Source organism: Ambystoma mexicanum, chromosome 5p, assembly GCF_040938575.1.
Source record: "Ambystoma mexicanum isolate Mex_15411 chromosome 5p, UKY_AmexF1_1, whole genome shotgun sequence".
NCBI classification, from domain to species: domain Eukaryota; kingdom Metazoa; phylum Chordata; class Amphibia; order Caudata; family Ambystomatidae; genus Ambystoma; species Ambystoma mexicanum.
The window spans coordinates 194,893,463-194,908,323 of NC_090930.1; the positions used below are offsets into that span (position 1 = coordinate 194,893,463).

The 14,861-nt window shown below is 41.4% G+C and overlaps 1 long non-coding RNA gene across 1 annotated transcript in view; it reads right to left on the reverse strand.

Annotated features, from left to right (window-relative positions):
• LOC138480844 (uncharacterized) overlaps positions 1–14,861 on the reverse strand; it is a 40,335-nt gene that overhangs the window by 12,472 nt on the left and 13,002 nt on the right. The window contains exon 2 of the long non-coding RNA XR_011274144.1: positions 14,030–14,114. This is a non-coding gene — a long non-coding RNA (uncharacterized lncRNA). The remainder of the gene's footprint in view (positions 1–14,029; positions 14,115–14,861) is intronic.

Genomic DNA, 14,861 nt, shown 5'->3' on the forward strand with positions numbered 1-14,861 from the left:
GGTCTAACCTCGCGCCCTGGCTTTTCAACCAATACCTAGCTACTCTCACCATCTGCATTTCCATTTTCTGCTCAAATTCCAGTGCTATGCTGATTACACCCAACTTATTTTGAGACTTCACTCAGACACCTCTTCTCCTTCCCTCATCTCTGATTGCCAAATCGTCATTCAAAATTGGTGTGCCACCAACAATCGCTGTCTAAATGCCAACAGAACTGAGATCCTCCTCATTGGTACACCTGCACCATGCTTTTCCCTCGCTCTCTGGTCGGCCTCCCTTGGCCCTCCTCCTACCCCTTCCTGTCAAGCTAAGAATCTCGGGGGCATCTTTGACATCTCACTTTCCTTCTCCGCACACATCGCTGATGTCTCTAAAAAGTCAAACTTCCTACTGCACCTCCTTAGAGGTACTCTGCCATTCCTCTCCTTCCCACAGAATCTCACGGTCTCCCAAGCTCTGGTTCTCTCTAGGTTGGACTACTGTAACAGCCTCTTTCTATATCTACCTGCCCCCACTCTCCACCCTTTACAACTAATCCAGAACAGGACTGCAAGACTTGTCCTTGGCCTCAAGCCCGGGGATCATGTCTCTCCAGCTCTGAAATCCCTACATTGGCTCCAGTGGATGCAAGGATTAAGTCTAAAACCCTCTGTATTGTCCACAAGGCTTTCTGGGGCTTGGGTCCAAAATACCTCCAACTATCCCTCCGTAAATATCTCCCCTCTCGAGCCCTTCACTCCTCTACTTCTAACTCCCTGAGAGTCAGTCATTTTTCAAAGAAATGAGCTGGGCGCAGATCCCTGTTGTTGGTGGGGGCCTCCCTTTGGAACAGCCTCCCGGCCACCTTGAAACTTGAGGAGAACCATCTCCAGTTCCGGAAGCACCTCAAGACCTTCCTATTTGCTTCTGCCTTTGCTCCTCTTCTCCCCTGCTGATCTGTTTTCTCTCTTGACACTATGCCCCTGGCCACCCCTTGTCCCTTGGACCCAGGTGCCTGTCTCACCCTCCTGCACTGACTCCGAACCACCCCTTGCACTGGGATCTATATCTGCACCCATACAGTCCCCCATTTCTCTTCTACACTTATCAGATTTACCCTATCTGACAAATCACGCACTTGTCTATCTATTTATTAATTGATTGCATTTATTTATTGCACCTATTATTTATTCTGTTTCTCTCCTTTGTCCCACACTTTCCACCTCTTCACCTTCCTCACACTTCCCCCCTTGTTTTTCCCCTTTTCCATGCACTTGCGCATTCTTGATGTCACTGGACCTAGTAAGATAGTTGTTTTTATTCTCCCTTCTTCCCCTCCCTTTGCTTGGTCTCGCTCTGAAACACTGGTGTATGAGCACGACATAAATAAAATATCATATCGTATCTTATCAAGAGACAAGGAAGCGTACAGACTACTGAACAGGGCTCCAAAGCAACGTGGACACAGGTAAGAAATCGATTTTTGGAAGGAAACAATGCAGAAGAAAACACACGCAGCAGAATTGCAACACTTATTTTACACAGGCTTTAAAATGACAAGCAGCTAAGAAAAGAGGCTTAGCTGTCAAATCGGAAATCAGTTTTAGGATGAGAAACAAAGGCACATATCAGACAGGATTCTGAGGGAAAGGGACATTTTCTTAATGGGATGGTGTTTTGGTTTTTCTGGGAAAAGTACAAATCGGAAATTTAGAGAAAAGCACAATACATGGGCAAATTCAGATTTTGTTGCACAATGAAAGGTTCTACTGAGGCTATATTTTAATAACTATATTATTAAAGAAGGACACTGTGCGCAAGGGGGTTCATTTAGAATTTTAACCAGCTCGCACGTGTCCCTCCTTATAGGGGAATTCATTGATTTATTTCAAAATGGTACTAACGACTTACACAGATAACTGAAATAATTATAAAAGGAACACACTAAGCAAAGGTGAACAGATGATACTGGCAATTTGGAATTTTGTATGGGATTTGAATAGTATGTGAATAGGATGCAAGGGTCAAAAGAGCGGGATATGCAGTTTTGGGTACTGGGTGATGTGATACTTGCAAGGTAAACTTGAGTTTGTTAATTTGGACATCCAGCGAGGTCTCTGGACAGCGGGGCCAAGGTATCTGGTCACTGGGGTCATTGGGACTGCTGTGTTCTCCTGGATAGGATCAGCTGGGCAAGGTCTGGCCACTGGGGACAGCTGAGCTCTCCTGAATGGGATCAGCTGGGCAAGGTCTGGTCAATGGGCTCTCCTAGATGGGATCAGCTGCCTTTCCTCCTTTCTCCCTGGATTATTGGGTATGCCTGGATCTGGATGGGTGGTTCTGCCTGGATGAAATCAGCTGCCTCTGGATCTGGATTTTGAGTTTTCGAATATCCCTTGTGTTTATATGTCTCCTGCTTACATTGCTAAAGTGACATCATAGAATTTTACAGTCTGGGGGAAGTACTCTGGAATCACCCATCGGCTGGGATAGACCTGGCTACTGGTGTTCCCTCCTCCCCCAGTGTTGATTGGTTTAGGGAAATGACACCATTTGATGTGTGTGCATTTATGACTTTCTTTGTTTCTCAAAGCTTATTTCTTGACAAAATGAGTTGTAGATATGCAGATTCACTGGATCAAAGGGAATTTGGCAAGCCGATCACCGACTCTGTGTGAGGTAGCATCACTTTTTGGCACATTTTTGCCCTTTGTATAAAATACAAAATTATGGCAATGAGTACAAATGTCCATACATATATTTCACGTATTTCCCCCCAGGTTTCATATTGATCCCATCTATAGAGCAGCCAGAACTGCATTTTCCCTGGCCATTTCAGTTCCCCATGGGCTAGAAAGATGCATATGGTCTCTTTCTGTTCACCAAACATTTACATAGAAACCTAGCATAACATAATAATTCTTATTCATTCATAGTTCTGAGAAAAGTGTATTAAACTGCAGCAGTCTTTTAGTGTCACTGGGAAAGTTGGCCATGTGGGATGGCAGTACTGCAAAAACCCCCACAGCCAAATTGTCTGCTCTTTGCTTCAGCTTACACAAAGGGTCTCCTTGGAAGGACATTGAAGGAAATTGCACCCCTGGGTCAAAACACTGGGCCCAGTCACCTCCTTTGTATTTGCTGGCAGTCTGCCAGCCAGTCTAGTAGGACCTGTAATTATCATACCCTCAGCCCCAGCACATGTCCGTGCAGACTGAGTTCACTTGAGGATGTGCAAGTGGGAGGCAAGACCTCCTTGATCAATGCCTGGGGCCAAAACCAGTTCTGCTGGTTTCAGAGGTTTTTTTTCTTTCAACAGAAATCAAGTCTTTTGGTGAGTAAATATAATGTACATTTTATAGCAAACCCCCATATTCAATCAGATTTCTGTGCAATGTGGTTTCTGCTGCACGCAGTTTATTTTTAATTAATCTTCTCTGGGCTTTTACATCTATGGTCAGTTTCCGGACACAGAAAGATGCTGCCAAGAATTTCTTTGATTTTGACATGGAAAAGCAAAACCCCATGTCATTTCTTTCTTCATGCAATTCGAGCGCAATGGTTCACCGCAAAAGAAAACAAAAGTTGTATTGAATGACAACACAGAATTCGTTCCTCCTCCAGTTATTTTTCAGTAGCAATGCCGTTCCTGAGATATATTACCTCATTCTTGGCAATTTTAAGAAATAAAGCATGCAGGGGTGTGTTTCCAAGAAGGGCACAACTTTGTGATGTTTAACATGAAGAAAGAACAAATTGTAAGTGTGACTCGGATGTTATGTGCAGCTTTAGTATTTCAAAAGGACAGAACAGCAAATGTAATGCCGTACTGAACGTTGGTCATTTTCTGTTGATTTACTTTGGAATCAAACAATGCAGAGCCATTCTTTGGGTGGCAGCATACAGAGCTCGCCACACATGCGCCAAGGGAAGAACGGTGCAGCCGCTTCTGTGGCATTTTTTCCAATGCGTTTTATTTGTGAAGGGAATTTCTGTTAGGGCTTGTAAATGTACCCCACAGCTAAGTGTTTGATGTTTGGGAGCAGGTTGTGTTCTCTGTGCTTCCCGTGCAGAAAAGGCTTTCACCAAATCAAAGGACTGGCCCTTTAACTTGGATTTCCCAAGGTGCAGTGGAGCTACAAAATCACCACACCCCGCGGAGCAGAGCAAAGTGTTGCTAAGTGTCGTGTTTTGTTGTTTTTGTGGGGGTTCCTGTACCGGAGACAGTCTTTTGGGTCCAGTTGCAGTGTCCCTCCACAGCGCTGTAGCACAACTCATTCTCCTCCCTGATACATCTCCCTCCGGCATGTGGACCCGGGCTGCTTTGTCAGCGGGAAGCCTCTATACGACTTAATTGAATGAAGCGGCAGGGAGTGGCTGCTGCAGCCGGGTCTGGAACAGCGAAAACAACTACAAGAAAAATGGTGACTCGAATGCAGCAGCAATCGATATGGACATTGGTGGAAGATGACACGTTAGCGGAGAAATTCAATGCAGGCAACAACAGTGACTTTGGCAGCATAAACAAAGTGAGTGGCGTCATGCAGCTGCAGCAGGGGGTCCAAATAATTTCTGAAGTGGAATGGCAACTAATTAGTTCTTCCCTGCCCCCACATGACATAGACTCAATGAGCGTGTTAGCACGGAAATGTTGCATTTTCTGACTCCCCGAACACAGAATGGTCTAATTAAGGCCAGGCTTGAGATGTCGCTAGAAATTGAAGACATCATAGATGCGTAGTTGTTAGACGCAGTCTCTTTACAGGTGGGAAGTAGGGATATGCAGGAAGAGGGCGGGGGGCTGCATTTAGTAGGCAATGATGAGACCATAAAATTGGAAAACCCTGAGTACGAAATACTCATGAAAGTAACAATTCACAGGTGTTGTAATAATCGATCATCCTCAAGTCCGGGCATGTATAAAGGAAGACATAAATCAAACAGTGTGTGAGATGCTCACTTTAAAGAAAAGCTGTATACCATTTAATGGTCACTTTGGTGAGGCTAAAGGGAAGGCGACTGCTGGTACAGAACCAGAATCCTTGAGCATGGCTTGTAGGTCTCTTGACATTGCCAAGACGAGGAGAGTAAATGGAGTAATCAAAGACCTAAAGATGAGGGAGAATGAAGAAATACAATCAAAGGCTGAGGCTGATGAGAGTTGGCTAGCAGGGGCTTAATGGGCAGAAAAGCAGCACCAATTGAAAAGAAGACTTTGATATATGAGCTACAAGAGTAAAACGAGTCGTTCAACAGGACACACAGGTTGATATAGTGTCAGCGTCAGGACTACGAAATTTGGTGCGGCTAACCATGATGAGGAAGTTCAAAGAGGGGCATGGTCAAAGTAGGCGGGAGCAGTTGTGAGCGGTGCTCCTCTAATTTATTTAATTAATTTTTACCGTTCCTATACTTTTATTTTAAAAAGAAACAATTTTTGAAACACAGTTGAAACTTGCACTTCAGTGAACTGCACTGAATGTTCTCTTATACAGCAGGTGCGTTTGTTTAGGGGTTTAGATTGCACGTGGGAGGGGAGTTCTAATAGGATTTGTGGGGAGCTAGGGCAGGGCAACGGAGAACATAGTTCCACTACTTCTTTTTGTGCACTTTGATCACTGGGCATGCCTGTCTGTGCGCTTACATTCAGACTTTGAAACTCTAAGAGATCAATTAGGTAAGGAATGATCCATCAGGCACACCACTATATCTGTCAAAAATGACAGGAGACTTTTCAAATTGCGATTTGACACATGAGCAGGAGAGTATTAGAGTCGACAGGGGATCTCAGTCCAGCATTCCTGAATCATCCTGTATAGACTCACCAACCAAGTAAATGGCAACCAAAACTTTTGCACAGATGAGGGGATAAAAGGTCAGCTGTCAGTGGCAGCAGGTATCCAGATTCATAATAACCTGATGACGGCCCTAACAATCTCCATGTCTCTGTTTATTAAATTATATGAATCATTGAATTAAAGTCTAAAATATCACGAGACACTACTTGCAATGGTTCACTCCAAACTTTTATATTTGGTAATGTTCACCAAAAAAGTCCAAAGGAGATTAGGTACTGAACCAGTAGTTATGCCATTTTATGCAAAATGGCATAAAAAACTGAGTGACCTGGTAAGAAATGAACTGGCTGAAAAAAACGATCTGATCGAGGCAGTGACAGATTCCACAAAATGGATGAGACACAACTTTGATCAAATGGCTCCACAAACAGTGGTACCAGAATGGCTCTGTGTGCTTAACTTTAACTCGCATTGAGACAATAGGAAAAGGCCCAAGCAAATAGGAAAGGCCGAAACCACAAATGGAGAGACAATACAAGGTGACACAGTGGAGGAGTGTAGTGGGAATGTTTGTAAAGAAGTACTGTCACAAAGTTCCAATATTATACAAGGACCAAGTGGATTCACTAAAGGTCCAAAAGACGATGTGATCCTGAATCAAAAAGATAGAAGAAAGGCTGTAATGGAACCTGAGGAAGTTGTGGCCATGAAACAACCGATAGCCAGGAACGCAGATACAGGCAGTACTGCAAAGACAGTAAATAGGTCAAAAAATTCAACAGTAAGGGAATGCAGCATGAACTAAAGTGCAAAAGGTACCTTAAATCCATTTTCAATTCCTAAAGACAATACCCTACAAAGCTTCAGTATTTTTAAGACAACTAAAAAAACAGCTACGCTGAAGGAGTGACAAGAGGAGTGCAAATTCAAACGAGAGAGGCAATTAAAGGGAAGTTGGTGAATGCAAATACACAAAAAAAGGAAAATCAAATGGGTGGAGAATCTTCATAAGAAATCTAACGACTCCACCAAAAACTACCCTATTTGATCATGTGAATGCTAATAGGATGTCAGATAACATCAATAGCCTAAAAAAATAAAAACAACTTGGAGCAGTACAGAATTATCCCGACGTCCAATGCAATTCAAAGAGCAAGGATGGAAGAGAAGGAGAGTGAGAGGGAGAAAAGTCACATGGATGAAACTGAGTTATTTGAAAACCTGTCGATATACTTAGATGAAAGTGACGACGGGGCCATCTCCATGCAGGACTCAATAGAAAGCAAGACATCTATGCTCTCAGTAATAGGTGAACAAAACATGTCAACTAGAAAGCATGGAAACCAAAGATCGACACAAGAAAAAGATAAGGACCACGGAATGGCAAAGGTGGGCAAACAGTGCTCGCTGTCATTCTCGCCCTTGAAGCACAGAACGGGTCAAAAACATTTTGACGCATCACGAGAAAGAGAGCGCACTAGAGAAAGGTCGGTCCCAAGGCTAAACCCAAAATTTACATCCTCACAACAAAGGAGAGAAAATAAACATAAAGGTGACAATCTCTCAGCTGAGTACTCAAGAGAACAAACAGGGAAATTACAACTGGAAAACGTTCTATCCATAATAAATGGCGTTAATCTAAATTGACAGAACGTGATGAAACTTTTACATTGGGTCCCCTCACTAAGAGCATAACTATCAGATGAAATAGGGATAGTAGAATATGTCACAGAAGAGTGCTCAGATTGGGTTCTGTTACACGTAAACTTGCAAATCATCCAAAGTACTCTCTTAGACGCAAGCTCTGCACTGCTTTGCCTTCACTATGAGCTAACCAGACAAAATCAAAATGCAGAGGATCATGAAAGAAAGCAAAAAAGAGTCTAAGCAAAATAAGGGAAATTGAGAGTTCACAAAATGAGCAAAGGAGAGATCAAAGTGAAAGGTCACTCATTAAATAATTGCACAAGGATTTGTGCAATTATTTAATAAGAAGAACATAAATAAAGATGAGCATCATATAATTTGTTTGCAAGAAACCTGGCTGCGTGAGCCCCTAGTGAGCGATGGATTCACAACATTAATTAATGTGGCTGGAAATAATCAGAATGAAGGCCGTTCCCAGGACTCAAAACAATGATAAGAAATAACATTGGCTTATATGTGATAAAGAGTACAAATCCAAATCTATTGCTACAGGGGATGGTTTTGCAAAAAAAGAGAACAAGCATGGCTGCCTACTATTTGTCAATACATATTGCAATCCAGCTAAAATAACAACGGGGTGCTTAATTGACTCAGTGTTGATTGATGATTGTATAATGGAATTTCACAATCCCTATATCATAATCTTTGGTGATCTAAACATAAATCGGATAGACGCGAAAGGGAAACCTATTGAACAAATGATAATCTCAAATGACTCAAGCAGAGATATAGGTGAGCGATGGGCCCATAAATGGCAGCTTGGAATTGTGTAATGTTAAATGGGCAAACAAGTGGCGACATCCCTGCAAAGCCAACATGGGATTGTAATGCGTCCCACGCCACACTAGATTATATTTGGGCATTGAAAAATCTCCAAATGAATATAAGTGATCTACGAGTAAGAGCAATGAATAATAGTGATCATGATGCAGTAAATCTGAGATGGGAGATGAAGTGGCATGAAAAGGTGGAGAGATATAATGGTGATTTGCTAATAAACACAGGGAAGAATCGCCTAAAGCTGAATCAGAGAAGTATTGACAATCTAACTAAGACTTTTTACAGACAAAATAAGTTAGGTCCGCAAGAACCAAACTACTCTCCACTACAGGCGATTTATCAATTAATAGATACAGGACTAAAGTATTGTGTCATCAAAAACCAAAACATATATACAGTCAAGAAGTAGCAGCATAGCAAAGGATATTGCAAAGGGACATTAGGAAATTGAGAAAGAATAAGTGCAAAAACTGGAGTTAAGAGATAAAGAAAAGAAAACAAAGATATTGTGATTGGCATATTTCATTTGAAACTATTCGAAACCAAGAGCAAGCAGAAAAAATGCTAAAATCCATCTACCTTCGTAATTCAAGAGAAACCTGAGCAATATTACATGAGTGGACACTTACTCAAAATGCGGTGCTAAGTAACTGAGTAAATGCGGAAAAGTGGGTTAATCATTTTAAACAGGTTTTCGCAAGATCATCTTTGTCCCAGAACGAAGTGTTGGAAGAATCTATAGTAACATGGGACTTCAACTTTAAGAAAGATGAAATTGAGGAAGCCATAAAAAAATGTAACCTCCTTAGCAGCAGAACCCGATGGGGTGACCAACATTACGCTGAAGAAAAACAAGGAATCCTGGACTCAGTTTGTCGAAATTCTGTTCAAGCAAATTAAAAAGGGTGATAGATTGAATCCAAACAACTATCGGCCAATCGCCGTGCAAGATGTAATTGGAAAGCTATTTGCATCATTCCTACATAAAAAGCTATCCGACTGGGTAGATAAAGAAAACATCATTGATGCAAGACAGACCGGATTTACCAAGGGAGTTGGGACAGATTTAAATCTCATGGTACTAAATCTCATAAAGCTCAAAACATTGAAAGTGAATCAAACACTGTTTCTAGCATTCATCGATCTATGTCAAGCATTTGACAGTGTAAATAGAGCAATAGTGTGGAAAAATCTTAAGGCGTGGAAATGCCGAGAGAACCTTTTACAAGCTATAATGGCCCTCAATTCTTATACAAAAATACCTATCCGGATAAATGCAGAAGGAGATCTAACGGACAAGATACCTACAGAGAAAGGCGTGACACAGGGGTGTCCGTAAGCCTCCTTAGTCTTTAAGTTGTACTTAGTGTATTTACTGGAGGCATTCAAAAATGTACACATTTTTCCTCCCAAAGTAAATGGAACCCCAGTCTCATGGGTTATATACATCGACAATCTCGTGTTATTGGACAAGATCCAAGTGGGACTAGAGCAACAAATAAATCTCCTTCACGAATACTTTAAAAGAAATGAGCTCGAAATAAACACAAGTAAATCAAACATCATGTCTTTCTGTTGCAAGATGGGGAAAGCAAGACAGATGTTTCAATGTAGATCAGGTTATGACATAATTGCCAAAACCTGGGAATCTTGTTTAAGAAATCCATAAGAGAATGGGAATGCCTACAAGATCTGAAATTTAAGATTAAGACACTGACCTCGCAAGGAAGTATCTTACATGCTAAATACGGCAAGTTCTCCATTAAACCACTCATTAAGTTCTACACCCAGAAGGTAACAGCAACAATAACTTTTGGAAGTGAATCAGGCCTGAACTTAAGTTGGTCAATATGGAACATTCTGGAGGGCTATGTACACCTATTGCTGCAATTAGGCATGAACTGGGGTTACAATCGCTGCAATCCATAGTGCTATGGAAAACTCTGTCACTTGTACGGAGAATGTCCATGTCGTCAGTTGCGAAACCATACCACATTCTGGGTCTTTTACTAACTGGATCTTATTCGGGAATACTATATACATGATATAATAAATGTCTGGAACATCTTGAACAACTGAATGTATCAATGATGGCACTAAAAGAGAATCTGTTTACTGTTAAATGGAAGGTAATTCAAAGTGACTGAATAGAGACCTTTACAAAAGGTCAACTCTCCATTCCTGGCTAGACATAATCGGCAAAGCTCACGCAGTCAAAAGCCTCAAGAAATATCCAGTAAGATTCCCAAGTCATTATCATCGAGACCAATTTCTTCACCTCAGACTGAAATGATATCCAACAAAGCAAGTGATGCACATGAGTCACTCAAAGAAAGTTAAGGACAATCGATGTAGATTCTGCAAAGAAGAGGTGGAATCAGTAGCGCACCTGATAGCTAGGTTCCTGAAGGTCAATATGTTAAGAAATCTCCACTTGGGGAAATTTGCACCAGTGAGTTTGGAGATGGATGACTGGTGGCAGCTAATTCTGCAGGGGGAAAATACCATGCAAACATATGTGACAATTGACTTTTTGGATGAGATACTAAAACAGGATGTTGAGTCACATGAAGATTTGCATCGATCACCTAGTGCTAGTGTTGGCGTAAATAAACAAGAGAAAAGCCAGAAGAAGCAAAGTATTTCAGTGATGGTCAGAAAAGTAACTAAAATCTAAATTAAATAGACCAAGGAGTTAAACAGGTGGAAGATAAGTGATAGATCTACTAGACGATGAGACAAATAACAAACACAATGAATTGGTAGACCTGCTAGACCTATAAATCAGAGGGTGAGACAGGGTTAATGATATGATTTTCTACTGTTGATGTCTTAACTAAGTAATGTTTTTTATTGTTGCGGATAAGGAGGGGAAGTGCGGAGATTATGAGTAATCAATGGATGGTGGCTAACTGATGATAAGAGTCTGATGGGAAGTAATGTAATGAACAAGTTTGTAAGAAACTAATGTTACAATAACAAAAATTAAAAACTGTATTATTGTCTTTATGTGTATGCAAAGCAGACTTACTCAAAATAAATACGATAATGATTTAAACATTGGATTCTACAAATATTTCTTTGGGACTGCTCATGGGAGCAGCAGGAGTGCACTACTGACGGTGCCAGGCATGCAGGGGAAATGTGAATGTGCTGCATTAGCAGTGCACATTTTACCAGACTGCATCAAACAGGTTCTGAGGTGGGAACTGCCACAAGCAGGAAAAGCGTGTGCAGGGACACGGGCACAGCCTTACCTCTCTCCTCTAATGTTGAAAGATAACGGCTGCCCTGCGGAAAAAGGCACATACTCTACAGACAAACACATCCTACTGACATCACAAAATACTGCACAGCCAATTAGGTACTGCTTACATCAGACAACACTAGACATCCACACCCACAAGCAAGTACATATACATTTTCAGAGACATTTTGGAAACAACTTATCTTTAACAACAGTCACTTTTTTATTTTTATTGCAAAATACATTAAAATATATTACATAACTTTAAAGCTGTGGTATGTATTTTTCAAGCATCACTCAAGTCAAATAACTTTTTAATAATATTAAGACATGGTGGCTGCCATTTTGGAAGTAAAAATGGCTTACAAATTCAGCACACAAAACAAATGCAGGTCAAAGAGTGCAAAAAGGGGTGTGGTTTAAAGTGGAGATGGGTGGGAATGGGAATGAAATCATATAGATTTGACTTAGAGATGGGTATTAAATGGGTGGGACACATAGCCAAACCACACAAATACATCTTCATATGTCATCTGCATTGAAAAGCATTAGAGATACTCATTCAAAGCTCCTATTTGAAGCTCTTATGTTAAAGCCTTTATTTTAATGACAATAGTTTCTGCATAAAGGTAGCACTTTCAGCGCCACCTAATAGTCAAAACTAAAAATGCATGATTGGGTGCACTTGTAATGAGGGCTGTAGTGATTTAGTCCCCCAGTACAGTTTGCTAAAATCAGGAAACGGGTTTCACTAGAAGCGGTTGCATTCCACTTTATTGGGAATACCGCAGTTTGGAAACCACTATTTGCTAGATGCATCACCCACTGCCTCCGTTGTTCAAATTTGAATGCTATTCCTAACACTCTCGCCATACTGTTTGATTCACATTTCCTCCTGCTTTGTTATTTTAGGTGTTGCACCCTCTGGCTCTTTCATTCGGTTCACTAGTAGCTGGTGAATCAGAGGTGGCAGTATAGTTGAGTAGAGCTGAGCCAGAGGGTCTGGCCAGGCACTAAGGGCCAAACACGAGCCGAGCCAGGAAAATGGCTATGGAAAACATGGAATATTTGTCTGAATAAAATGTTTAAAAACTGGAACCATTGCTGGGAAGTTAACCAATAAACAGCCTAAATTGGAGACTGGGTTCACGCATCGTGGGTTCACAATGTACCCAAAGTGTGTGATCCCAGGCAAATCATGTAATTTCACTTCTTTCTGTCAAAATGTGGAGGCCCTAGGATGAATTCAGTTATGCAGCTTGTGTTAGAAAAAGCATACTTTTGGTTTGCTACACTGTACTGTTGCTCCGACCACATACACTGACCATTCATATATGGCCCAGCACAACTTGTCTTTTGGTGAACTCATGACAACTTCTTGCATGTCGCTTACTGACTGGCATGCACTGCAGGATTTGGGGGGTGAGATACCGATGGTGTTCTCAGTGCATTTACATATTGCCATGGGGTGATGGGCTAGTGGGTGCAAAGAGGCTTTGATGACTCTGGGGGTGCTAGTGGGACTGCTGGTGTTTCAATGGTGTGCCAGAGGAGAAAAGACCGGATGGTGTAATGGTAGGCTTTCATGCAGGATGGTAAGAAAATAAAGCTAGAATTACATTAGTTTTTCCCAACTATCTTGTCAGGATCGTTTTATTGTGTGATTTGTGCACGTTTTAAACCCTCTCGCTAAAATGTACTGTTAGTTTTGTCATGTTATCAACCACAAAATGTCTGTGAAATGAAAACAGTCAGACCCTTAAAAAAATCTAAATCACTACGGCAGTGCTGTAGCCTGTCTGATTAATTTACTTGTAATGGCATTTTCACATTCATTTATTAGTATTGTGCGATGGACAAAACTGACTTTAGGCCAAGAAACACTACATCATTAATTCCTGGTGACTTGGAGCGTGAGCCATTAATAAGGCCCTGAAGGGCCGCATCTGTATGTTGTGGTGCACCACTGATTTAGACAATATCATGCACGAATGTTATGCCTCGATGCATGCATTTTATCTGTTTTCAGTGAAGTAATCATGATGCAAATGTTTGGACAGTGGCACACAAACACATTTACACAATGTTTCACAGGAGGGGCCTATTTTGGGGCATTGCACAGGCAGGTCTTGCAGAGGAGGCGTGCACTGCTAAAGTCATTATGCATTGTTAGTGCACTTCAGAATAAAGGTCTCACTGCTTAGGTTGCTGTAACCCTCCACGAAGGGCTACTGGAGGAAACTGATTCTGCTGAGACCTTATATAATTATTAGCAAGGCTCTGGAGGAGTGGTATTAAGTGGCTAATTGATGGTTACAGGTGGAAATGGTGCAAGAACCTAGGCATATAAAGGTAGTGAATAACAAGCCAAAACGGTTGGCTTTGCCAATGCTTGTTTTTTACTGAGACCTGCAATACGTGGCAGTATTTCCTGAACCGAAACTCTTAAAAAACCATACACTCACCAGACGTCTTCATACACAAAACACAAAAGCTTTCCACTCTAAAAAGCCAAACCCTTGGACTTTGCAGTTTCTGCTTTGTCTTCTCTTTTCCTCTTTTCTGTCTTTAGGTTTTTTTCATAGGTGTCACTGTGCAACACCTAGTGTTGGAAAAAAGAATACACTTTGTGTAAATAAGGCAGCATGGCATCCTTAAATGTATACATATATGCCAGTGCTTTGGCTGCTCCCCACACTCGAACGCACTCATGCTGTGCGGGCACTGGTGGCTCATCTCACAACAAGACACGGGTAATTGGCTCTCCCATGCGGTCATTCAGATTTTGCAAGTTCAAGCTAAAGAATAATACTGGATTGTTGGAATTCACCTTTTCTGATTGGCTGTCTCATTACCTTATTTTGAATCTTGCTAATGGGCTATGGAGGTTTAGAAGTTAACTTTGCTGAGAGAATAGATCTGCCTTTTAATTGATTCTCTGTAGTTGATTACCTTGATCATCTCATTCTCAACATTTAATTTCCTATCCCCGTCAGTCTTTATTCCTAAAACATGCATACCAAGATAGGCCACGTGTTTGTCTCCTACAAGGTATAACCCTTTTTTTGGCATGATTCCCACATCAGGCATGTACTTATACTGCTGCGGAGCATAGACTGCATGATACTAGGAATGGCAAAAAGTACCCTCTATCATACGTTATACGGATACTGCAAGTTGTGAGAGTTATCTTACCAAATAGAAGAATGAGGCCAAAGGCGGATATTAGGTCACTGACCTCTGAGGCAGGGGAATTTGTGATTATAAGAGAAGGTAAGCCATGTTCGAGCAGTGCATTCAGTGCACTCTGAGCATTTATTCTTTCACCCGAAGATGCACGTGATTTTGC